A 27,630-nucleotide genomic window follows, 5' to 3' on the forward strand; every position below is an offset into this window, starting at 1 on the left:
ATCCCCAAAGGTCTGTTATGTCTTTGAACACCTACGGATAAAGACCCCACTCCCCCGGACGGAGATCGTGTCTGATGAGGAAGTCTGCTTCCCAGTTGTCTACTCCCGGAATGAAGATTGCTGACAGCGTGTTTTTCTGCCCAAAGGAAGATTCTCATTACCTCCGCCATGGCAGCTCTGCTCTTCATTCCGCCCTGTCGGTTTATGTAAGCCACTGTTGTTACGTTGTCCTACTGCACTTGTATGGCCCGATTTCTTAGAAGATGGGCCGCCGGAAGAAGGCCTTTGTATACGGCTCTTAGTTCCAGAATGTTGATCGGAAGGCCGACTTCCAGAATTTACCACCTTCCTTTGAAGGTCTCCTCTTGAGTGACTGCGCCCCAGCCAGGGAGGCTTGCATCCGTGGTTAGAAGGATCCAGTCCTGAATCCCCAACCTGCAGCCCTCCTGAAGGTGAGGTAGTTGGAGCCACCAGAGGCGCTAAATCCTGGCCTTCGGCGGCAGACGAATTCTCAGGTGCATGTGCAGATGAGATCCTGACCACTTGTCCAGGAGATCCAGTTGGAAGGACCGAGCATGAAACCTTCCGTACTGGAGAGCCTCGTAAGAGGCCACCATCTTTCCCAGAAGGCGAATGCATTGATGAACCGACACCCGGGCTGGCTTCAGGACATCCCAGACCATTGTTTGTATCACCAACGCTTTTTCCAGTGGAAGAAATACCCTCTGTACTTCCATGTCGAGGATCATCCCCAGAAAGGACAACCTCCTGGTTGGTTCCAAGTGTGATTTTGGAAGATTCAGAATCCAACCGTGGACACTGAGATCGGTCGTGAGAGCAATGGACCGCAATAGTTTCTCCCTGGACGATGACTTTATCAGCAGATCGTCCAGATATGGAATGATGTTCCCCCCTGTCTGCGAAGGAGAACCATCATCTCTGCCATCACCTTGGTGAATACCCTGGGTGCCGTTGAGACGCGGAATGGCAGGGCTTGGAACTGGAAATGACAGACCAACAAGGCAAAGCAGAGATACGCCTGATGCGGCAGCCAGATCGGAATGTGGAGATACGCATCCTTGATATCCAGGGATACCAGGAATTCCCCCTCTTCCAGACTTGATATCACCGCTCTTAGAGACTCCAGTTTGAACTTGAATTCCTTCAGAAAGAGGTTTAGTGACTTTAGGTTCAGAATGGGCCTGACCGAACCATCCGGTTTCGGTACCACGAAAAGGTTCGAATAGTAACGCTTGTTGTGCATATGAGGTGGAACGGGCACAATGACTTGTGCCTCCACCAACTTCTGGACGGCGGCTTGTAGGACCGTCCTGTCTGCCAGCAGAGCTGGTAAACTTGATTTGAAAAATCGGTGAGGGGGGAGATTTTGAAACTCCAGCCTGTACCCCTGGGACACAATATCTTGCACCCAGGCCGGACAACACCCAGACGTGACTGAACTGCATGAGTCTCGCTCCCACCGGCCCCAGCTCCGGAACCAGCAGTCCACAGTCATGCGGAGGACTTTGGTGTACCTGAAATAGGTTTCTGTTCCTGGGAACCTGCGATAGCAGGTCTCTTAGACTTAGGCCTACCTCCCCAAAAGAAGGTGTTGGAAGGCCTGGCCTTTCTGGGCTTCTTAGTCCGAAAGGTCTGTGATGTAGGTGAAGAAAACGGTTTCTTCGGAGCAGGAGCAGCTGAGGGAAGAAAGGGAGACTTACCCGCTGTAGCCGTGGAAATCCACGCCTCTAGCACTTCCCCAAAGAGAGCCTGACCTATATACGGTAGGGACTCCACACTTTTCCTGGATTCTGTGTTGGCAGACCATTGACGTAGCCACAGTCCCCGCCGCGCTGAGACCAACATGGAAGAAATCCCTGCAGCCATGGAACCCAGATCTTTCATGGATTCCACCAGAAATGCCGCTGAATCCTGAATGTTGCGCAAAAATAAGCCAACATCATCCTTATCCATAGTAACCAAATCTTCAAGTAAGGTGCCAGACCACTTTACTATAGCTTTGGCAATCCAAGCACAGGCAATAGTGGGTCGCAGTATAGCCCCTGAAGCCGTGTACATGGATTTGAGCGTATTATCAATCTTATGTTCAGACGGCTCTTTCAAGGCGGTAGATCCCGGAACAGGCAACACCACCTTTTTTGAAAGTCTGGATACTGACGCATCAACAATAGGCGGGTTTTCCCATTTTTTCCTATCCTCAACAGGGAAAGGAAATGCCACCTGAACCCTCTTAGGGATCTGGAATTTTTTCTCAGGGTTTTCCCAAGCCTTTTCAAATATAGCATTTAATTCTTTTGACGCAGGGAAGGTTAGCGAGGCTTTCTTATTCTCAGTGAATTAAGCCTCCTCATCCTGCTCAGGTGGTGTATCACTAATATTCAACACATCCCTAATAGCCTCTATCATCAACTGCACCCCTTTAGCAAGAGATGCTGTCCCCCGTTCCCCATCATCACCGTCAGAATCTGTATCAGTGTCATCCTGCATAATTTGTGCTAAAGGACGCTTATGGGAATACACAGCAGGGGGACCTGAGGTATCAGAACTGGGCCAGACTGCCATATTCTGCAGCACCTTGGTAGCAGATTAATTTTGTGCAACCCTCTGTGAAATCTGAGAAATCATATTTTTGATAGAGGATAACCATTCCGGCTCCCTTGCTGGAATCTGTGCTAAATCAGTGCAATCCTGATTACATGGAATGGGATCATCTTGAGAGGACAAATCCTCTGCAGCATATGACACAGAGTCCCTGGACATTGCTATTGGTGACCACAAACACTCCTCACACACACAGGGGATAGAGTTTCTCCCTAGGAATGGCAAGAGAGACACAGAGATTGGAGCCAACCCACACACAGCGCTTTTATACATAAGGGAGACCCCTTATGAGTGCTGACTGTGTACCTTAACAGGTTACACAGCCGTTTTGCAGCCTCCCCTCCCTTCTACAACCCCCTGGTACCGTGAGATAGCTGGAGATTGCTGTGGAGGGACTTGCTTATTTCCTGGGCAGCGTTGTGCAGGCAGGAAAATGGCGATGAACGCTGCTGGGTCCGCTCTGAGAAGCTCCGCACGAGAAGCTCCGCCCCCAAAATGGCGGTGTTCCCGCTCTTTATAGGATTATACTGGCCCTCACAGCGCAGCACAATGTCCCGCTGAGCCTCCCGGAGCGCAGTTAATACTGCGCTCCTACCCTGATGCCGCCATCTTCACACGGCTATGGGGGTCAGTGCCTCACTCGCCACAATCTTTAGCTCTGCAAGGGGGTGGCGGCATGCTGCTGGGGTGACCGATCCCCTGTGGCAGGGAATGATCTATCCCCTCTGAAGCTCAGTGTCCAGTCAGTGGAAACAGTGGCTCAGACCCCTCAGGGCGGACACTGCTCCCCCCTAAGTCCCTTGCCGCAGGGAGGCTGTTGCCAGCAGCCTCCCTGTAAAACAATAAACTCTAAAAAATAACTTTTACTAAGGAAACTCTGGAGAACACCCCTAGCTGTGACCGGCTCCTCCGGGCACATTTTCTAAACTGAGTCTGGCAGGCGGGGCATAGAGGGAGGAGCCAGCCCATACTCTCAAACTCTTAAAGTGCCAATGGCTCCTGGTGGACCAGTCTATACCCCATGGTACTAATGTGGACCCCAGCATCCTCTAGGACGTAAGAGAAATAGAAATGTACAGAACAAAATCAGTTTATAGGTTTTATTGCAGGGGTAGCCAACCCTGGTCCTCGAGAGCTACCAACAGTGCACGTTTTCCAGGTCTCCTCACAGAGTCCACCTGTGGATCTTTTAAAATGTGAGTTAGCAATAACTGCACATGTGCACCTGCCAGGTGAGCTGGAAAACGTGAACTGTTGGTAGCTCTCGAGGACCAGGGTTGGCTACAAATGTTTTATAGTATGACATTGAGTAGATAGCAGAGCCATGAACTTTAGAGAACATTTGACCTTGATCTCTATATTATGCTTTTTGACCATACACTAACATGAATAATGGAATATTTGTTAAATGTTGAATTTCTAACAAAGTGTTCTGCTTTCTTGAAAACTTTATATGAGCATGGTAAGGATGGTTACAGTGGATGACCGTTCTCTCGGGCTGAGAAAACAGGCCAATAATGGTACTCTTAAAACTTAATTTTTCATCATAAATAAAACATGATTCAGTACATTTTAAAAAGTACTATTATCTCGCTTTGCAGTGGTGTGGAGGCCAATATTGACTGTGGTACTGCAAAAATAGGATTTTAATACTTACCGGTAAATCCTTTTCTCCTAGTCCGTAGAGGATGCTGGGGACTCCAAAAGGACCATGGGGTATAGACGGGATCCGCAGGAGCTTGGGCACACTAAAAAGACTTTGACTGGGTGTGAACTGGCTCCTCCCTCTATGCCTCTCCCCCAGACCTCAGTTATAGGAACTGTGCCCAGGAGAGACGGACATTTCGAGGAAAGGATTTTTGTTAAATTAAGGGCGAGACACATACCAGCCCACACCACAAACATACCTTACATCCGGAGTAGCAGGAAACCAGATAACAGTATGAACCAACAACAGCAATAAGCTGAATAAAACTGATACACAACCCACGTGTAACCAAAAAATAACCAGTAACACTACAACTGCAAGGAACAGTCCGCACTGGGATGGGCGAAAAGGAGAAAAAGGATAAAAGGATTTACCGGTAGGTATTAAAATCCTATTTTCTCTTACGTCCTAGAGGATGCTGGGGACTCCAAAAGGACCATGGGGTCTATACCAAAGCTCCAGACCGGGCGGGAGAGTGCGGACGACTCTGCAGCACCGATTGAGCAAACATGAGGTCCTCATCAGCCAGGGTATCAAACTTGTAGAACTTAGCGAAGGTGTTTGAACCCGACCACGTAGCTGCTCGGCAAAGCTGAAGTGCCGAGACCCCTCAGGCAGCCGCCCAAGATGAGCCCACCTTCCTAGTAGAATGGGCCTTTACAGACCTCGGTAACGGTAGCCCAGCCGAAGAATGAGCTTGCTGAATCGTATTACAAATCCAGCGTGCAATAGACTGCTTAGAAGCAGGATTTCCAGTCTTGTTGGAAGCATACAGGACAAATAGAGCCTTTGATTTCCTAGTAAGAGCCGTTCTGGCGACATAAATCTTCAAGGCTCTCACAACTTCAACAGATTTTGGAACCGCCACAGCATCCGTAGCCACAGGTACCACAACAGGTTGATTTATGTGAAACGAAGAAACCACCTTCGGCAGAAATTGTTGACGAGTCCTCAATTCCGCTCTATCAGAATGAAAGATCAAATATGGGCTCTTGTGAGACAAATCAGCCAACTCGGACACTCATCTGGCAGATGCCAGAGCCGAAAGCACGACCACTTTCCAAGTGAGAAACTTTAACTCAACCTTACGCAAAGGTTCAAACCAGTGAGACATAAGAAACTGCAACACCACTTCAAGATCCCACGGTGCCACGGGTGGCACAAATGGAGGATGTATATGCAGCACTCCCTTCACGAAAGCCTGAACCTCAGGAAGGACAGCCAATTCATTTTGAAAGAAAATAGATAAAGCTGAAATCTGCACTTCGATGGAACCCAATTTCAGGCCTGCACCTACGCCTGCCTGCAAAAAATGGAGGAAACGACCCAAATGAAACTCCTCCGCAGGAGCTGCCTTGGTTTCACACCACGACACATACTTTCTCCAAATACGGTGATAATGTTTTGCCGTAACCTCCTTCCTAGCTTTAAGGAGAGTGGGGATGACCTCCCCAGGAATACCCTCCCGAGCTAGGATTTGGTGTTCAACTTCCACGCCGTCAAACGCAGCCGCGGTAAGTCTGGAAACACGCAGGGCCCCTGCAGTAACAGATCCTCTCTTAGAGGAAGCGGCCAAGAATCTTCTACAAGCAATTCCTGAAGATCCGGATACCAAACCCTCCGTGGACAATCTGGTACAACGAGTATTGCCTGAACCTCTGTTCGTCGTACAATCCTCTTCACCTTTGGAATGAGAGGAAGCGGAGGGAACACATACACTGACCGAAACACCCACAGAGTTACCAGGGCGTCCACTGCACTGGCTTGGGGGTCCCTTGACCTGGAACAATACCTCGGAAGCTTCTTGTTGAGGTGCAACGCCATCATGTGACTCTTGGTTATATCAAGGACGCCGTAGATCACCCAAAGTATGCGTCGAGGGACGCTGGCCTCCCGGGACCAAGACGCCAACATGTCCAATTGAGGCACTCCTCAATGACTTGTCGCTTTAGTAAAAACTTCTCGATGACGACCGTATTCCTCCCGGATGGAGATCGCATCTGCAGAGGAATCTATTCCTCCGACGGTCACCCCTGGAACGAAGACTGCCAATACAGCGTTCACCAGTTTTCCCACCTAGCGGAAAACTTTTTCGGCATCTGCCATTGTCTCTTTTCTCCTTGTTCTGCCCTAGTGGCTTACCTACACCACTGCTGTCAAGTCGTCCGACAGAATTAACACGGGCAGATCACGAAGCATATGTTTTTGAAAATAGCTCTTAATTCAAGAAAGCTTATTGCAGACCTTTTCCTCTGGAAATACTTCCCTTGCAAGGACTCCTCCCCAGTCTCTGAGATCTGCATGCATGGACACCAGGATCTCATCCTGAATTCCAACCTTCGCTCAGTTCTCACCTCCTAGAGGGATGGACAGCACAGGAGCGAAAACCTGGCCTTTAGGATAATATTCCGTCGCATGCACAGGTGAGATCCGGACCAATTTTCCAACTGGCCCCGAGGAAACCACTCTGGCAGTTGACCTGCTCACCGAAATAGCCTCCTAGGCCGCACCGATCTTCTTCATCAACGGAACATAATGATGGATTGTCACTGCAAATCTGATCCGACTCCAGATCCTCAGACCTCCTTCCACAGGAACCCACAGAACTTTTACCGTTCCGTATCTACTCTGATACCCACCTCTGACGCCTGCGTAGTTGGGAATAATAAGAATTTACTCACCGGTAATTCTATTTCTCATAGTCCGTAGTGGATGCTGGGACTCCGTAAGGACCATGGGGAATAGCGGCTCCGCAGGAGACTGGGCACAACTATAAAGAAAGCTTTAGACTACTGGTGTGCACTGGCTCCTCCCACTATGACCCTCCCCCAGACTTCAGTTAGGATACTGTGCCCGGAAGAGCTGACACAAGAAGGAAGGATTTTGAATCCCGGGTAAGACTCATACCAGCCACACCAATCACACCATATAACTCGTGATACAATACCCAGTTAACAGTATGATAACAACTGAGCCTCTCAACAGATGGCTCAACAATAACCCTTTAGTTAGGCAATAACTATATACAAGTATTGCAGACAATCCGCACTTGGGATGGGCGCCCAGCATCCACTACGGACTATGAGAAATAGAATTACCGGTGAGTAAATTCTTATTTTCTCTAACGTCCTAAGTGGATGCTGGGACTCCGTAAGGACCATGGGGATTATACCAGAGCTCCCAAACGGGCGGGAGAGTGCGGATGACTCTACAGCACCGAATGGGCAAACTCTAGGTCCTCCTCAGCCAGGGTGTCAAACTTGTAGAATTTAGCAAACGTGTTTGACCCCGACCAAGTAGCTGCTCGGTAAAGTTGTAGAGCCGAGACCCCTCGGGAAGCCGCCCAAGAAGAGCCCACCTTCCTCGTGGAATGGGTTTCACTGATTTAGGATGCGGCAGTCCAGCCGCAGAATGTGCAAGCTGAATCGTACTACAGATCCAGCGAGCAATAGTCTGCTTTGAAGCAGGTGCACCCAACTTGTTGGGCGCATACAGGATAAACAGCGAGTCAGTCTTTCTGACTCCCGCCGTCCTGGAAACATAAATTTTCAGGGCCCTGACTACGTCCAACAACTTGGAAGCCTCCAAGTCATTAGTAGCCGCAGGCACCACGATAGGTTGGTTCAGATGAAAGGCTGATACCACCTTAGGGAGAAATTGGGGACGAGTCCTCAATTCTGCCCTATCCATATGGAAAATCAGATAAGGGCTTTTAAATGACAAAGCCGCCAATTCTGATACACGCCTGGCCGAAGCCAAGGCCAACAACATGACCACTTTCCACGTGAGATATTTCAATTCCACGGTTTTCAGTGGCTCAAACCAATGTGATTTTAGGAAATCCAACACCACGTTGAGATCCCAAGGTGCCACTGGAGGCACAAAAGGGGGCTGAATATGCAGCAACAACAAAAGTTTGAACTTCAGGTAGAGAAGCCAGTTCTCGCTGGAAGAAAATCGATAGAGCCGAAATCTGGACTTTAATGGAACCCAATTTTAGGCCCATAGTCACCCCTGACTGTAGGAAGTGCAGGAAACGGACCAGCTGAAATTCCTCCGTTGGGGCCTTCCTGGCCTCACACCACGCAACATATTTTTGACATATGCGGTGATAATGGTTTGCGGTTACTTCTTTCCTAGCTTTAATCAGCGTAGGAATGACTTCCTCCGGAATGCCCTTTTGCTTCAGGATCCGGTGTTCAACCGCCATGCCGTCAAACGCAGCCGCGGTAAGTCTTGGAACAGACAGGGCCCCTGCTGCAGCAGGTCCTGTCTGAGCGGCAGAGGCCATGGGTCCTCTGAGATCATTTCTTGAAGTTCCGGGTACCAAGCTCTTCTTGGCCAATCCGGAACAATGAGTATAGTTCTTACTCCTCTTCTCCTTATTATCCTCAGTACCCTTGGTATGAGAGGAAGAGGAGGGAACACGTAAACCGACCGGCACACCCACGGTGTCACTAGAGCGTCCACAGCTATTGCCTGCGGGTCTCTTGACCTGGCGCAATACTTTTCTAGCTTTTTGTTGAGGCGGGACGCCATCATGTCCACCTGTGGCCTTTCCCAACAGTTTACAATCATCTGGAAGACTTCTGGATGAAGTCCCCACTCTCCCGTGTGGAGGTCGTGCCTGCTGAGGAAGTCTGCTTTCCCAGTTGTCCACTCCCGGAATGAACACTGCTGACAGTGCTAACACGTGATTTTCCGCCCATCGGAGAATCCTTGTGGCTTCTGCCATCGCCGTCCTGCTTCTCGTGCCGCCCTGTCGGTTTACGTGGGCGACCGCCGTGATGTTGTCTGACTGGATCAGTACCGGCTGGTTTTGAAGCAGGGGTTTTGCCTGACTTAGGGCATTGTAAATGGCCCTCAGTTCCAGAATATTTATGTGCAGGGAAGTCTCCTGACTTGACCATAGTCCTTGGAAGTTTCTTCCCTGTGTGACTGCCCCCCAGCCTCGTTGGCTGGCATCCGTGGTCACCAGGACCCAGTCCTGAATGCCGAATCTGCGGCCCTCTTGAAGATGAGCACTCTGCAGCCACCACAGCAGAGACACCCTTGTCCTTGGAGACAGGGTTATCAGACGATGCATCTGAAGATGCGATCCGGACCACTTGTCCAACAGGTCCCACTGAAAGGTTCTTGCATGGAACCTGCCGAATGGAATTGCCTCGTAGGAAGCTACCATCTTTCCCAGGATCCGCGTGCAGTGATGCACCGACACCTGTTTTGGTTTTAGGAGGCCTCTGACTAGAGATGACAGCTCCTTGGCCTTCTCCTCAGGGAGAAACACTTTTTTCTGTTCTGTGTCAAGAACCATTCCCAGGAACAGTAGACGTGTCGTAGGGACCAGCTGTGACTTCGGAATATTTAGAATCCAGCCGTGCTGTTGTAGCACCTCCCGAGATAGTGCTACCCCGACCAACAACTGCTCCCTGGACCTCGCCTTTATCAGGAGATCGTCCAAGTACGGGATAATTAAAACTCCCTTCTTTCGAAGGAGTATCATCATTTCGGCCATTACCTTGGTAAAGACCCTCGGAGCCGTGGATAGACCGAACGGCAAAGTCTGGAATTGGTAATGACAATCCTGTACCACAAATCTGAGGTACTTCTGGTGAGGATGGTAAATGGGGACATGCAGGTAAGCATCCTTGATGTCCAGTGATACCATGTAATCCCCCTCGTCCAGGCTTGCAATAACCGCCCTGAGCGATTCCATCTTGAACTTGAATTTTTTTATATATGTGTTCAAGGATTTCAAATTTAAAATGGGCCTCACCGAACCGTCCGGTTTCGGTACCACAAACATTGTGGAATAGTAACCCCGTCCTTGTTGAAGTAGGGGCACCTTCACTATCACCTGTTGAGAATACAGCTTGTGAATTGCCTGTAACACTGCCTCCCTGCCTGAGGGAGTGGTTGGTAAGGCAGATTTGAGGAAACGGCGGGGGGGAGACTACTCGAATTCCAGCTTGTACCCCTGAGATACTACTTGAAAGATCCAGGGATCCACCCGTGAGCGAGCCCACTGATTGCTGAAATTTTTGAGACGGGCCCCCACCGTACCTGGCTCCGCCTGTGGAGCCCCAGCGTCATGCTGTGGACTTAGAGGAAGCGGGGAAGGACTTTTGCTCCTGGGAACTGGCTGTATGCTGCAGCTTTTTCCCCCTACCTCTGCCTCTGGGCAGAAAGGACGCGCCCTTAACCCGCTTGCCCCTATTGGGCCGAAAGGACTGTACCTGATAATACGGTGCTTTCTTTGGCTGTGAGGGAACATGGGGTAAAAATGTAGACTTCCCAGCTGTTGCTGTGGAAACGAGGTCCGAGAGACCATCCCCGAACAACTCCTCACCCTTATAAGGCAGAACTTCCATGTGCCTTTTGGAATCTGCATCTCCTGTCCACTGCCTAGTCCATAACCCTCTCCTGGCAGAAATGGACATTGCACTAATTTTAGATGCCAGCCAGCAAATATCCCTCTGTGCATCCCTCATGTATAAAAGTGCGTCTTTAATATGCTCTACGGTTAGCAATATATTGTCCCTGTCTAGGGTATCAATATTTTCCGACAGGGAATCTGACCATGCAGCTGCAGCACTGCACATCCATGCTGAAGCAATAGCTGGTCTCAGTATAACACCTGTGTGTGTATATATAGACTTCAGGATAGCCTCCTGCTTTCTATCAGCAGATTCCTTCAGGGCGGCCGTATCCTGAGACGCTAGTGCCACCTTCTTTGACAAGCGTGTGAGCGCTTTATCCACCCTAGGGGATGTTTCCCAACGAGCCCTATCCTCTGGCGGGAAAGGGTACGCCATTAGTAACCTCTTAGAAATTACCAGTTTCTTATCAGGGGAAGCCCACGCTTCTTCACACACTTCATTTAACTCTTCAGATGGAGGAAAAGCTACTGGTAGTTTTTTCTCTCCAAACATAATACCCTTTTTTGTGGTACCGGGGGTAACATCAGAAATGTGCAACACATTTTTCATTGCCTCAATCATGTAACGTGTGGCCCTACTGGAAGTTACATTAGTCTTATCGTCGTCGACACTGGAGTCAGTATCTGTGTCGACATCTGTGTCTGCCATCTGAGGTAGCGGGCGTTTTAGAGCCCCTGATGGCTTTTGAGACGCCTGGGCAGGCACAGGCTGAGAAGCCGGCTGTCTCACATTTGGTATGTCGTTAAACCTTTTATGTAAGGAGTCGACACTGTCGCGTAATTCCTTCCACAGCACCATCCACTCAGGTGTCGACCCCGCAGGGGGTGACATCACATTTATAGGCATCTGCTCCACCTCCACATAAGCCTCCTCATCAAACATGTCGACACAGCCGTACCGACACACCGCATACACACAGGGAATGCTCTGACAGAGGACAGGACCCCACAAAGCCCTTTGGGGAGACAGAGAGAGAGTATGCCAGCACACACCAGAGCGCTATATAACACAGGGATCCCACTATAAATGAGTGTTTTTCCCTTATAGCTGCTTATATAATATATACTGCGCCTAAATTTAGTGCCCCCCCTCTCTTTTTTACCCTTCTGTAGCTTGTACACTGCAGGGGAGAGCCAGGGAGCGTCCTTCCAGCGGAGCTGTGAAGGAAAAATGGCGCCAGTGTGCTGAGGGAGATGGCCCCGCCCCTTTTCCGGCGGACTTCTCCCGCTTTTTCTGGAATTCTGGCAGGGGTATTTTTACACCTATATAGCCTTCCTGACTATATATGGTGTAAATTTGCCAGCCAAGGTGTCTTATATTGCCCTAAGGGCGCCCCCCCCCCCCCAGCGCCCTGCACCCATCAGTGACCGGAGTGTGAGGTGTGCATGAGGAGCAATGGCGCACAGCTGCAGTGCTGTGCGCTACCTTGTTGAAGACAGAAGTCTTCTGCCGCCGATTCTCAGGTCGCTGCAGTGAGTCTGTTGCCAGCAGATCTCACTGTAAAAATAAGAATTTACTCACCGGTAATTCTATTTCTCGTAGTCCGTAGTGGATGCTGGGAACTCCGTAAGGACCATGGGGAATAGCGGGCTCCGAAGGAGGCTGGGCACTCTAGAAAGATCTTAGACTACCTGGTGTGCACTGGCTCCTCCCACTATGACCCTCCTCCAAGCCTCAGTTAGGTACTGTGCCCGGACGAGCGTACACAATAAGGAAGGATTTTGAATCCCGGGTAAGACTCATACCAGCCACACCAATCACACCGTACAACTCGTGATATGAAACACAGTTAACAGTATGAAACAATAGAGCCTCTCAACAGATGGCTCAACAATAACCCGATTTAGTTAACAATAACTATGTACAAGTATTGCAGATAAACCGCACTTGGGATGGGCGCCCAGCATCCACTACGGACTACGAGAAATAGAATTACCGGTGAGTAAATTCTTATTTTCTCTAACGTCCTAGTGGATGCTGGGAACTCCGTAAGGACCATGGGGATTATACCAAAGCTCCCAAACGGGCGGGAGAGTGCGGATGACTCTGCAGCACCGAATGAGAGAACTCCAGGTCCTCCTCAGCCAGGGTATCAAATTTGTAGAATTTTGCAAACGTGTTTGCCCCTGACCAAGTAGCTGCTCGGCAAAGTTGTAAAGCCGAGACCCCTCGGGCAGCCGCCCAAGATGAGCCCACCTTCCTTGTGGAATGGGCATTGACAGATTTTGGCTGTGGCAGGCCTGCCACAGTATGTGCAAGCTGAATTGTACTACAAATCCAACGAGCAATAGTCTGCTTAGAAGCAGGAGCACCCAGCTTGTTGGGTGCATACAGGATAAACAGCGAGTCAGATTTTCTGACTCCAGCCGTCCTGGAAACATATATTTTCAGGGCCCTGACAACGTCTAGCAACTTGGAGTCCTCCAAATCCTTAGTAGCCGCAGGCACCACAATAGGCTGGTTCAGGTGAAACGCTGACACCACCTTAGGGAGAAACTGGGGACGAGTCCTCAATTCTGCCCTATCCATATGGAAAATCAGATAAGGGCTTTTACATGATAAAGCCGCCAACTCTGACACTCGCCTGGCTGAAGCCAAGGCCAATAACATGACCACTTTCCACGTGAGATATTTCAGATCCACGGTTTTTAGTGGCTCAAACCAATGTGATTTTAAGAAACTCAACATCACGTTGAGATCCCAAGGTGCCACAGGAGGCACAAATGGGGGCTGAATATGCAGCACTCCTTTCACAAATGTCTGAACTTCAGGTACTGAAGCTAGTTCTTTTTGAAAGAAAATCGACAGAGCCGAGATCTGTACCTTAATGGAGCCCAGTTTTAGGCCCATATTCACTCCTGCTTGCAGGAAATGCAGAAATCGACCTAGTTGAAATTCCTCTGTTGGGGCCTTTTTGGCCTCGCACCATGCAACATATTTCCGCCATATGCAGTGATAATGCTTTGCCGTAACATCTTTCCTAGCTTTAATAAGCGTAGGAATGACTTCCACCGGAATGCCCTTTTCCTTCAGGATCCGGCGTTCAACCGCCATGCCGTCAAACGCAGCCGCGGTAAGTCTTGGAACAGACAGGGGCCCTGCTGCAGCAGGTCCTGTCTGAGCGGCAGAGACCACGGGTCCTCTGAGATCATCTCTTGAAGTTCCGGGTACCACGCTCTTCTCGGCCAATCCGGAACCACGAGAATTGTGTTTACTCCTCGCTTTCTTATTATTCTCAATACCTTTGGTATGAGAGGTAGAGGAGGGAACACAAACTGACCGGTACACCCACGGTGTCACTAGAGCGTCCACAGCTATCGCCTGAGGGTCTCTTGACCTGGCGCAATACTTCTCTAGTTTTTTGTTTAGGCGGGACGCCATCATGTCCACCTGTGGACGACCCCATTGATTTACAATCATTTGGAAGACTTCTGGATGAAGTCCCCACTCTCCCGGGTGGAGGTCGTGCCTGCTGAGAAAGTCTGCTTCCCAGTTGTCCACTCCCGGGATGAACACTGCTGACAGTGCTAGTACATGATTCTCCGCCCATTGGAGAATTTTTGTGGCTTCTGCCATCGCCGTCCTGCTTCTTGTGCCGCCCTGTCGATTCACATGGGCGACTGCCGTGATGTTGTCTGACTGGATCAGCACCGGCTGGTGTAGGAGCAGGGATTTTGCTTGACTTAGGGCATTGTAAATGGCCCTTAGTTCCAGAATATTTATGTGAAGGGCAGTCTCCTGACTTGACCATAGTCCTTGGAAATTTCTTCCCTTTGTGACTGCCCCCCAGCCTCGTAGGCTGGCATCCGTGGTCACCAGGACCCAGTCCTGTATGCCGAATCTGCGGCCCTCCAGAAAATGAGCACTGTGCAGCCACCACAGAAGAGACACCCTGGTTCGTGGAGACAGGGTTATTAAACGATGCATCTGAAGATGCGATCCGGACCACTTGTCCAACAGGTCCCACTGAAAAATCCTGGCATGGAACCTGCCGAATGGAATTGCTTCGTAAGAAGCTACCATCTTTCCCAGGACCCGCGTGCAGTGATGCACCGATACCTGTTTTGGTTTTAGGAGGTCTCTGACTAGAGAAGACAACTCCCTGGCTTTCTCCTCCGGGAGAAACACTTTTTTCTGGGCCGTGTCCAGAATCATTCCCAGGAACATTAGACGTGTCGTGGGGACCAGCTGTGACTTTGGGATATTCAGAATCCAGCCGTGCTGGCTCAGCACTTCCTGAGATAGTGCTACTCCCACTAACAACTGTTCCTTGGATCGTGCCTTTATTAGGAGATCGTCCAAGTATGGGATAATTAAAACTCCCTTTTTTCGAAGGAGTATCATCATTTCCGCCATAACCTTGGTAAATACCCTCGGTGCCGTGGAGAGTCCAAACGGCAGCGTCTGGAATTGGTAATGGCAGTCCTGTACCACAAATCTGAGGTACTCCTGGTGAGAATTGTAAATGGGGACATGCAGGTAAGCATCCTTGATGTCCAGGGATACCATGTAATCCCCCTCGTCCAGGCTTGCAATAACCGCCCTGAGCGATTCCATCTTGAACTTGAATTTTTTTATGTATGTGTTCAAGGATTTCAAATTTAAAATGGGTCTCACCGAACCGTCCGGTTTCGGCACCACAAATAGTGTGGAATAGTAACCCCGGCCTTGTTGAAGTAGGGGTACCTTGATTATCACCTGCTGGGAATACAGCTTGTGAATCGCTGCTAGCACCGCCTCCCTGTCTGAGGGAGCAATCGGCAAGGCGGATTTTAGGAAACGGCGGGGTGGAGTCGCCTCGAATTCCAGCCTGTATCCCTGAGATACTATTTGAAGGATCCAGGGATCCACCTGTGAGCGGGCCCACTGATCGCTGAAATTCCTGAGGCGGGCCCCCACCGTACCTGGCTCCGCCTGTGAAGCCCCACCGTCATGCGGCGGACTTGGAAGAGGAAGCGGGGGAGGACTTTTGTTCCTGGGAACCTGCTGTTTGCTGCAGCCTTTTTCCCCTGCCTCTGCCTCTTGACAGAAAAGACCCTCCTTTTCCCCGCTTGTTTTTCTGGGACCGAAAGGACTGAACCTGATAAAATGGCGCCTTCTTAGGCTGTGAGGGGACATGGGGTAAAAATGCTGACTTCCCAGACGTTGCTGTGGAAACTAGGTCGGAGAGACCATCCCCAAATAATTCCTCCCCCTTATAAGGCAAGACTTCCATGTGCCTTTTGGAATCTGCATCTCCAGTTCACTGGCGAGTCCATAAGCATCTCCTAGCAGAGATAGATAATGCACTTATTTTAGATGCCAGCCGGCAGATTTCCCTCTGTGCATCTCTCATGTATAAGACTGAGTCTTTTATATGGTCAATTGTTAGCAGGATCGTGTCTCTGTCTAACGTGTCAATATTTTCTGACAGTTTATCTGACCACGCAGCGGCAGCACTGCACATCCATGCTGACGCAATAGCTGGTCTGAGTATAATGCCTAAGTGTGTATATACAGACTTCAGGATCGCCTCCTGCTTTCTATCAGCAGGTTCCTTAAGGGCGGCCGTATCCTGGGACGGTAGTGCCACCTTTTTAGACAAACGTGTGAGCGCTTTATCCACCCTCGGGGGTGTTTCCCAACGTAACCTATCCTCTGGCGGGAAAGGGAACGCCATTAGTAGCTTCTTAGGAATTACCAATTTCTTATCAGGGGAAGCCCACGCTTCTTCACACACTTCATTTAATTCATCTGACGGGGGAAAAACTACAGGTAGTTTTTTCTCCCCAAACATAATACCCTTTTTTGTGGTACCTGGATGTAATCAGAAATATTTAACACCTCTTTCATTGCCTCAATCATGCAGTGAATGGCCTTAACGGGCATTAAATTTGACTCATCGTCGTCGACACTGGTGTCAGTATCCGTGTCGACATCTACTTGTGCCACCTGAGATAACGGGCGTTTCAGAGCCCCTGATGACTTTTGAGACACCTGGACAGGCACGAGCTGAAGACTCGGCTGTCCCACAGTCGGCATGTCGTCAAATTTTTTATGTAAGGAGTCTATACGTGCACTCATTTCCTGCCATAATACCATCCACTCAGGTGTCTGACCCCCAGGGGGTGACATCCCTGCTAAAGGCATCTGCTCCCCCTCCACATCATTATCCTCCTCAAACATGTCGACACAGCCGTACCGACACACTCCACACACACAGGGAATGCTCAAATAGAGGACAGGACCCACAAAAGCCCTTTGGGGGGACAGAGTAAGAGTATGCCAGCACACACCAGAGCGCTATATATATACAGGGACTAACTGAGTTATGTCCCTAATAGCTGCTTTTTATATAATATACTGTATACAGTGCCAATTTTAATGCCCCCCCTCTCTTTTCCCTCTTACTGTACTGTAGAATTGCAGGGAAGAGCCAGGGAGCTTCCTTCCAGCTGAGCTGTGAGGGAAAAATGGCGCCAGTGTGCTGAGGAGATAGGCCGCGAAAAAGGGGCAGAGCCTATTCTCCCGCTTTTTATGGGATTCTGGCAGGGGTATTTACCTCATATATAGCCCCAGGGGCTATATATTGAGGTATTTTAGCCAGCCAAGGTGTTTTTATTGCTGCCTCAGGGCGCCCCCCCCCAGCGCCCTGCACCCTCAGTGACCGGAGTGTGAAGTGTGTATGAGGAGCAATGGCGCACAGCTGCAGTGCTGTGCGCTACCTTGGTGAAGACAGGATGTCTTCATGCCGCCGATTTTCCGGACCATCTTCTTGCTTCTGGCTCTGTAAGGGGGGCGGCGGCGCGGCTCCGGGACCGAACATCAAGGCTGGGCCTGCGGTCGATCCCTCTGGAGCTAATGGTGTCCAGTAGCCTAAGAAGCCCAATCCGGCTGCAAGCAGGCGAGTTCGCTTCTTCTCCCCTTAGTCCCTCGCTGCAGTGAGCCTGTTGCCAGCAGGTCTCACTGAAAATAACAAATTCTAAGACTATAACTTTCTAAGAGCTCAGGAGAGCCCCTAGTGTGCATCCAACCTCGGCCGGGCACGAAATCTAACTGAGGCTTGGAGGAGGGTCATAGTGGGAGGAGCCAGTGCACACCAGGTACTCTAAGATCTTTCTAGAGTGCCCAGCCTCCTTCGGAGCCCGCTATTCCCCATGGTCCTTACGGAGTTCCCAGCATCCACTAGGACGTTAGAGAAATAAAAAACCTAAATATACTTTCTTTCTAGGAGCTCAGGAGAGCCCCTAGTGTGCATCCAGCTCAGCCGGGCACAAGATTCTAACTGAAGTCTGGAGGAGGGTCATAGTGGGAGGAGCCAGTGCACACCAGTAGTCTAAAGCTTTCTTTATAGTTGTGCCCAGTCTCCTGCGGAGCCGCTATTCCCCATGGTCCTTACGGAGTCCCAGCATCCACTTAGGACGTTAGAGAAAAGTCAGAGAGAAAACAACGATTTGAGCCCCTTGTGACCTGACCTCTCCCTATCAGGAGAGTGTCTCAGTACAGAACCACAATGGCTCTTACTAATGAAAGGATACCATCCCACTGCCATCACTCCGGTGAAATGGTAAAGACAATCCTGGACATCCACCCAGGTAATCTGAATGCGGAGAACAACGCATTGAAACCTTTTGTTTCTTTTTACTTTTTTTAAAAAAGGGACTGCAGGTCAATGTCCTGAACCTGACGCACCTTTGGTATGGCGTCGCGTACTACCTCCCCTTCCAGAGAGGAAACGGCAATATCTATTAGAAAAATCATTGAGGGGAAACATCTGTAACGCCAGAATGCCCTTTGGATTCTATAATTAACTCCAGGTCCTAGTCTATTCCCGGACTGACTGAAAAGTAGTAGACGAGTTCCCACCAGAGTGGACTCCAGCCAGATAGACTCCGCGACATGTGATGTATATTGTAGAAACAGAAACGACAATCGCTTCTGCGAACCTAACAAGGCTGCAGAACTCTTACCTTTTTCACCTTCCACTGTCTGCACAGAAAAGGAAAAAAGAACGGTATCGAACCGGTTAAAACGACTGCATCCCACAAAAGAATGCGTCACCAACCGTTGTGAAGGAGACTAACTCACGAGGTTAGATTTACCAGCAGTATCTGCCGGGATTGACTGAACTGAGGAATCCTCAAACAGCGGTACACCGTCCCAGGGAAAAACTCCAGTATCTCTCGGAGTCAGCCTCAGCATTCCCCCGGCCACACCTCCTGTATACATACAGCAGCAGCCGCAATGTTATAGAGAAGAACCAACAGAAGGAACAACCCTTACTCACTTTAGGTTAATCCTATCAGATGTCTTTCCGAATACAAACACTCCCTCATGTGCATGTAATGCAAATAAGCTCAAAGCATAGAAATAAAATATCACTTAGCTTCCTGTATACGATCCTTTGTGACAGGGCCCCGTGTCGACCAGCAGTTGACTTTCGCAGTATTCTATCCGCGGTGGGAAAAGAATAACCATTCGGACTCCTTGAGAGGATCTGAGACCAACTCGACACGGCCGATCTAGAGCATTATCAACAGAGCGACCAGCACATGAGAAGGAATACTATTACTACAGCATTCATTATAAAACATAACATGAATATACATAATGTAATACACAATTACGCACATATTATATACATATTATATATATATATATATATATACACAAACGGATTGTCCGGAACCCTCGGGTCCCTATTGACATTAATGTGTTCCGAATGTGTATGACCATGTACTGAATGCCCCAGTTGTGGATCTACCAGGAAACATTATGGTCGACAGAACCTAGTATTCGTCGACAGCAGGGAGTAGTAACCAGGCAAAATAACATTCTTGCAACCCCGAGAGGTCCGAGGGAAGTATACATATATAATTTTCAGAACACCTCCCCACATACACTACCATATCTATGTTCGAGGTACAGGCACATGTACCTGTACCATACATATAAATATATATACAGGTATAAAGGCAGTTACCACCTGTTAATTTACACCCAGTAATAACAGTCGGTGCCGACAGGGCCACCCCCATACTACTGTATCTCCCATACAGTGTTTACTTTTAACAGCATACAACTACCGACCTGCTGATACTGCATCTACTGAATCAAGCAGCAACAGGTGTCGGCGAAACAGACAGTGATCCCCACAGCCATTTGTGACAGAACACTCACGCATGTCGACACATGTTGACTAAAAGCTATAGTGGGTATATCTGACAGGGAACACACAGATATATATACACACAAATAATGATTACATGTCCATTATCTAACATAGTGCCATATATCCTTCTATATGGCACTAACACACTGTGCCCCCCCCCCACATGTGCACTATAGAGATGCTTTTGGCGGGGACATGGAGAAAATGGCGTTTCATCTTTGTGTGAGGGCTAAGCCCCGCCACTACTCGGCGCGCTTCAGCCCCTCTATTAAAACACTTATGTAAGCTGGCGGGGGTCCGGGCACCTAATGTGCATCTCCTCAGCGGATTTAAGCCTCAGTAACTTGCTGCCCAGGGTGCTCCCCCCCCCAGCGCCCTGCACCCTGTGAGTGCCGTTGGTGTGTGGGAGCATGGAGCGCAGCGCTACCGCCGCGCCGTACCTCCGTTACTGAAGTCTTCTGGCATCACTGAAGTCTTCTGTTCTTCACATACTCACCTGGCTTCTTTCTTCTGGCTTCTGTGAGGGGGGTGACGGCGCGGCTCCGGGAACAAGCAGCTAGGCGAATCAAGTGATCGAAACCTCTGGAGCTAATGGTGTCCAGTAGCCTAAGAAGCAGAGCCTTTAACTAAGAAGAAGTAGGTCTGACTTCTCTCCCCTCATTCCCACGATGCAGGGAGCCTGTAACCAGCAGGTCTCCCTGAAAATAAAAAACCTAACAAAAGTCTTTCTAGAGAAACTCAGTAGAGCTCCCCTAGTGTGTGTCCAGTCACTCCTGGGCACAAAGTCTAACTGAGGTCTGGGGAAGGGGCATAGAGGGAGGAGCCAGTTCACACCCAGTCAAAGTCTTTTTAGTGTGCCCAAGCTCCTGCGGATCCTGTCTATACCCCATGGTCCTTTTGGAGTCCCCAGCATCCTCTAGGACTTAAGAGAAATGTATAGACAACTTAAAGGGCCACTAGATCCCCAAAAAATAAGATTTTACTTACCGATAAATCTATTTCTCGTAGTCCGTAGTGGATGCTGGGACTCCGTCAGGACCATGGGGGATTAGCGGCTCCGCAGGAGACAGGGCACAAAAATAAAAGCTTTAGGACTAGGTGGTGTGCACTGGCTCCTCCCCCTATGACCCTCCTCCAAGCCTCAGTTAGGATACTGTGCCCGGACGAGCGTACACAATAAGGAAGGATTTTGAATCCCGGGTAAGACTCATACCAGCCACACCAATCACACCGTACAACTTGTGATCTGAACCCAGTTAACAGTATGACAAACGTAGGAGCCTCTGAACAGACGGCTCACAACAATAACAACCCGATTTTTTTGTAACAATAACTATGTACAAGTATTGCAGACAATCCGCACTTGGGATGGGCGCCCAGCATCCACTACGGACTACGAGAAATAGATTTATCGGTAAGTAAAATCTTATTTTCTCTGACGTCCTAGTGGATGCTGGGACTCAGTCAGGACCATGGGGATTATACCAAAGCTCCCAAACGGGCGGGAGAGTGCGGATGACTCTGCAGCACCGAATGAGAGAACTCCAGGTCCTCTTTAGCCAGGGTATCAAATTTGTAGAATTTTACAAACGTGTTCTCCCCCGACCACGTAGCTGCTCGGCAGAGTTGTAATGCCGAGACCCCTCGGGCAGCCGCCCAAGATGAGCCCACCTTCCTTGTGGAATGGGCCTTGATAGATTTAGGCTGTGGCAGGCCTGCCACAGAATGTGCAAGTTGAATTGTGCTACAAATCCAACGAGCAATCGTCTGCTTAGAAGCAGGAGCACCCAGCTTGTTGGGTGCATACAGTATAAACAGCGAGTCAGATTTTCTGACTCCAGCCGTCCTTGAAATATATATTTTCAATGCCCTGACAACGTCCAGCAACTTGGAATCCTCCAAGTCGCTAGTAGCCGCAGGCACCACAATAGGCTGGTTCAGGTGAAACGCTGAAACCACCTTAGGCAGAAACTGAGGACGCGTCCGCAGTTCTGCCCTGTCCGAATGGAAAATCAGATATGGGCTTTTATACGATAAAGCCGCCAATTCTGACACTCTCCTGGCTGAAGCCAGGGCCAGTAGCATGGTTACTTTCCATGTAAGATATTTCAAATCCACCGATTTGAGTGGCTCAAACCAATGGGATTTGAGAAAATCCAAAACTACATTAAGATCCCACGGAGCCACTGGGGGCACAACCGGGGGCTGTATATGTAGTACTCCTTTTACAAAAGTCTGGACTTCAGGAACTGAAGCCAATTCTTTCTGGAAGAAAATCGACAGGGCCGAAATTTGAACCTTAATGGACCCTAATTTGAGGCCCATAGACAATCCTGTTTGCAGGAAATGTAGGAATCGACCCAGTTGAAATTCCTCCGTCGGGGCCTTCCTGGCCTCACACCACGCAACATATTTTCTCCAAATGCGGTGATAATGTTGTGCAGTCACCTCCTTCCTGGCTTTTACCAGGGTAGGGATGACCTCTTCCGGAATGCCTTTTTCCCTTAGAATTCGGCATTCAACCGCCATGCCGTCAAACGCAGCCGCGGTAAGTCTTGGAATAGACACGGTCCCTGCTGAAGCAGGTCCCATCTTAGAGGTAGAGGCCACGGATCTTCCGTGAGCATCTCCTGAAGTTCCGGGTACCAAGTTCTTCTTGGCCAATCCGGAGCCACGAGTATCGTTCTTACTCCCCTTTGCCGTATAATTCTCAGTACTTTTGGTATGAGAGGCAGAGGAGGAAACACATACACTGACTGGAACACCCACGGTGTTACCAGAGCGTCCACAGCTATTGCCTGAGGGTCTCTTGACCTGGCGCAATACCTGTCCAGTTTTTTGTTGAGGCGGGACGCCATCATATCCACCTTTGGTTTTTCCCAACGGTTCACAATCATGTGGAAGACTTCTGGATGAAGTCCCCACTCTCCCGGGTGTAGATCGTGTCTGCTGAGGAAGTCCGCTTCCCAGTTGTCCACTCCCGGAATGAATACTGCTGACAGTGCTATCACATGATCTTCCGCCCAGCGAAGAATCCTTGCAGCTTCTGCCATTGCCCTCCTGCTTCTTGTGCCGCCCTGTCTGTTTACGTGGGCGACTGCCGTGATGTTGTCCGACTGGATCAACACCGGCTGACCCTGAAGCAGGGGTTTTGCCAGGCTTAGAGCATTGTAAATCGCTCTTAGCTCCAGTATATTAATGTAAAGAGACATCTCCAGGCTTGACCACACTCCCTGGAAGTTTCTTCCCTGTGTGACCGCTCCCCAGCCTCTCAGACTGGCATCCGTGGTCACCAGGACCCAGTCCTGTATGCCGAATCTGCGGCCCTCTAACAGATGAGCACTCTGCAACCACCACAGAAGAGACACCCTTGTCCGTGGAGACAAAGTTATCCGCTGATGCATCTGCAGATGCGATCCGGACCATTTGTCCAGCAGATCCCACTGAAAAGTTCGTGCGTGGAATCTGCCGAATGGAATCGCTTCGTAAGAAGCCATTTTTCCCAGGACTCTTGTGCATTGATGCACATACACTTTTCCTGGTTTTAGGAGGTTCCTGACAAGTTCGGATAACTCCCTGGCTTTCTCCTCCGGAAGAAACACCTTTTTCTGAACCGTGTCCAGAATCATTCCCAGGAACAGCAGACGTGTCGTCGGGGTCAATTGAGATTTTGGAAAATTCAGAATCCACCCGTGCTGTTGCAGCACTACTTGGGTTAGTGCTACTACGTCCCCCAGCTGTTCTCTGGACCTTGCCCTTATCAGGAGATCGTCCAAGTAAGGGATAATTAATACGCCTTTTCTTCGCAGAAGAAACATCATTTCGGCCATTACCTTGGTAAAGACCCGAGGTGCCGTGGACAATCCAAACGGCAGCGTCTGAAACTGATAATGACAGTTTTGCACCACGAACCTGAGGTACCCTTGATGTGAAGGGCAAATTGGGACATGCAGGTAAGCATCCTTGATGTCCAGGGACACCATAAAGTCCCCTTCTTCCAGATTCGCTATCACTGCTCTGAGTGACTCCATCTTGAACTTGAATTTTTGTATGTACAGGTTCAAAGATTTCAGATTTAGAATAGGTCTTACCGAGCCGTCCGGCTTCGGTACCACAAATAGTGTGGAATAATACCCCTTTCCCTGTTGTAGGAGGGGTACCTTGACTATCACCTGCTGAGAATACAGCTTGTGAATGGCTTCCAATACCGTCGCCCTGTCTGAGGGAGACGTTGGCAGAGCAGACTTTAGGAACCGGCGAGGGGGAGACTTCTCAAATTCCAACCTGTAACCCTGAGATACTACCTGCAGGATCCAGGGGTCCACCTGTGAGTGAGCCCACTGTGCGCTGAAATTCTTGAGTCGACCCCCCACCGCCCCTGAGTCCGCTTGTAAAGCCCCAACGTCATGCTGAGGGCTTTGCAGAAGCCGGGGAGGGCTTCTGCTCCTGGGAGGGAGCTGCTTGGTGCACTCTCTTACCCTTTCCTTTGCCTCGGGGCAGATATGACTGTCCTTTTGCCCGCTTGTTCTTATAGGAACGAAAGGACTGCGGCTGAAAAGACGGTGTCTTTTTCTGTTGGGAGGGGACCTGAGGTAAAAAGGTGGATTTCCCGGCTGTTGCCGTGGCCACCAAATCCGATAGACCGACCCCAAATAATTCCTCCCCTTTATACGGCAATACTTCCATATGCCGTTTGGAATCCGCATCACCTGACCACTGTCGCGTCCATAAACTTCTTCTGGCAGATATGGACATCGCACTTACTCTCGATGCCAGAGTGCAAATATCCCTCTGAGCATCTCGCATATAAAGAAAAGCATCCTTTAATTGCTCTATAGTCAATAAAATACTGTCCCTATCCAGGGTATCAATATTTTCAGTCAGGGAATCCGACCAAACCACCCCAGCACTGCACATCCATGCAGAGGCGATGGCTGGTCGCAGTATAACACCAGTATGAGTGTATATACTTTTCAGGGTAGTTTCCAGCCTCCTATCAGCTGGATCCTTGAGGGCGGCCGTTTCAGGAGACGGTAACGCCACTTGTTTTGATAAGCGTGTGAGTGCCTTATCCACCCTAGGGGGTGTTTCCCAGCGCGCCCTAACCTCTGGCGGGAAAGGATATAATGCCAATAACTTCTTTGAAATTAGCAGTTTTCTATCGGGGTTAACCCACGCTTCATCACACACTTCATTCAATTCCTCTGATTCAGGAAAAACTACAGGTAGTTTTTTCAGACCCCACATAATACCCCTTTTTGTGGTACTTGCAGTATCAGAGATATGCAAAGCCTCCTTCATTGCCGTGATCATATAACGTGTGGCCCTACTGGAAAATACGTTTGTTTCTTCACCGTCGACACTAGATTCGGTGTCCGTGTCTGGGTCTGTGTCGACCGACTGAGGTAAAGGGCGTTTTACAGCCCCTGACGGTGTCTGAGACGCCTGGACAGGTACTAACTGGTTTGCCGGCCGTCTCATGTCGTCAACTGATTTTTGTAACGTGCTGACATTATCACGTAATTCCATAAACAAAGCCATCCATTCCGGTGTCGACTCCCTAGGGGGTGACATCACCATTACCGGCAATTGCTCCGCCTCCACACCAACATCGTCCTCATACATGTCGACACACACGTACCGACACACAGCAGACACACAGGGAATGCTCTTATCGAAGACAGGACCCCACTAGCCCTTTGGGGAGACGGAGGGAGAGTTCGCCAGCACACACCCAAGCGCTATAAATATATAGGAACAACCCTACAGAAGTGTTGTTTCCTTTATAGCAGCTTAATATATCAATATCGCCAAAAAAGTGCCCCCCCTCTCTGTTTTTTTACCCTGTTTCTGTAGTGCAGTGCAGGGGAGAGTCCTGGGAGCCTTCCTCGCAGCGGAGCTGTGCAGGAAAATGGCGCTGTGTGCTGAGGAGATAGGCCCCGCCCCCTATTTCGGCGGGCTCTTCTCCCGGTGTTTGTGAGACCTGGCAGGGGTTAAATACATCCATATAGCCCCAGGGGCTATATGTGATGTATTTTTAGCCAGAACAAGGTATTATCATTGCTGCCCAGGGCACCCCCCCCCAGCGCCCTGCACCCTCAGTGACCGCTGGTGTGAAGTGTGCTGACAACAATGGCGCACAGCTGCAGTGCTGTGCGCTACCTCATGAAGACTGAAAAGTCTTCTGCCGGCGGTTTCTGGACCTCTTCACTTTTCGGCATCTGCAAGGGGGTCGGCGGCGCGGCTCCGGGACCGGACTCCATGGCTGGGCCTGTGTTCGATCCCTCTGGAGCTAATGGTGTCCAGTAGCCTAAGAAGCCAATCCATCCTGCACGCAGGTGAGTTCACTTCTTCTCCCCTAAGTCCCTCGTTGCAGTGAGCCTGTTGCCAGCAGGACTCACTGAAAATAAAAAACCTAATAACTTTTTCTAAGCAGCTCTTTAGGAGAGCCACCTAGATTGCACCCTGCTCGGACGGGCACAAAAACCTAACTGAGGCTTGGAGGAGGGTCATAGGGGGAGGAGCCAGTGCACACCACGTAGTCCTAAAGCTTTTATTTTTGTGCCCTGTCTCCTGCGGAGCCGCTAATCCCCCATGGTCCTGACGGAGTCCCAGCATCCACTAGGACGTCAGAGAAATGTATTTTAAATATGATGGTATAATTTTTGAATAACCTGATATTCCGATGCATCTTGGTTAGGTAAAGTCATGTAAAACACTACCTTTCCAACATTTCTCAATTTTCTATAGGACAGTTTTCTGGTGAGAACTAACCAACTGAAGCAAGCTTGCCTAGCAGTCACTACATCACTTTTTAGGTAACCTCCCTTCCTACAGGTAACCTGCTACAAACGAGAGAAGCAGCATTGTAGATATATGAGGGTACACAGTGGTGTAGCGAGGGTGCCTCCAGTGGAGCGCGAGCTCCGTGCGCCGAAAAAGTTATAGGGCGCGAAGCCGCTCACCCCCACACCCTTCCCGAGGGCCACTATACTGGCAGCCGCAGAACAGGAGAAGCAGGGGGCGCACACTGACTCGGATACTAGGTAGGGAACAGGGCAGGCCAGAGGTGACAGTAGGAGACACTGACAGCCGGCACATGCTGGAGCTCTGCCCACCTTCTTTATATATCTCACTGTCTGCTTGTAGCTGTGTAGCAGGGTTACTACTGTCCTGGCCAGACTGCTGTGGCATCTCTCTGCCCCGGCTGCTGCAGCACCTCTCTGCCCCTCAGGCTGCTGCGGCACAGCTCTCTCTGCCTCTCAGGAAATTCTGGGACATTATTTTCATTGAAGCATAGTGGGATTATCAGGTCTGGGATATCAGTTCTTGGGGACTATGAAATAGTGTGTGTGGGAGGGGCAATTTTGATGCAGTATTTTCATTGAGAGTTTAGGGGGGGTTAGGTCTGTGGGGGGGGTCACATTTGGGACATTATTTTATTTGAGGCATTGGGAGATTATCAGATTGCCATGAGCTCCACAAGGTCTACAACCACCCTTGTCACCAATTTAGGATATAAATATATTTTCTTTTCAAATGTAACATGCCACCACATGTTGGCTAGGCCCCCATTTCAGTATACGGAAGGGGGGCACCAAAACATACCCTTGCTCCGGGCACCAAGGCACCTAGCTACACCTCTGAGTGTACAGAGATATAAATGGGTTACTCCATGGTAACTGATGAAACATTTGGATAATTATAAC

General features: G+C 49.7%; 1 protein-coding gene across 8 annotated transcripts in view; it reads right to left on the reverse strand.

Annotated features, from left to right (window-relative positions):
- Positions 1 to 27,630, reverse strand: part of KLHL22 (kelch like family member 22) — a 181,668-nt gene that overhangs the window by 149,243 nt on the left and 4,795 nt on the right. Inside the window, exon 2 of one of the 8 annotated variants that reach the window (XM_063913024.1) lies at positions 19,137 to 19,271. The exons of the other annotated variants lie outside the window; for them this stretch is intronic. The gene's annotated coding sequence lies outside the window, so the exon portion shown is untranslated. The remainder of the gene's footprint in view (positions 1 to 19,136; positions 19,272 to 27,630) is intronic. 8 annotated transcript variants of the gene reach the window in all.

Source organism: Pseudophryne corroboree, chromosome 1 (genome assembly GCF_028390025.1).
Source record: "Pseudophryne corroboree isolate aPseCor3 chromosome 1, aPseCor3.hap2, whole genome shotgun sequence".
NCBI lineage: Eukaryota > Metazoa > Chordata > Amphibia > Anura > Myobatrachidae > Pseudophryne > Pseudophryne corroboree.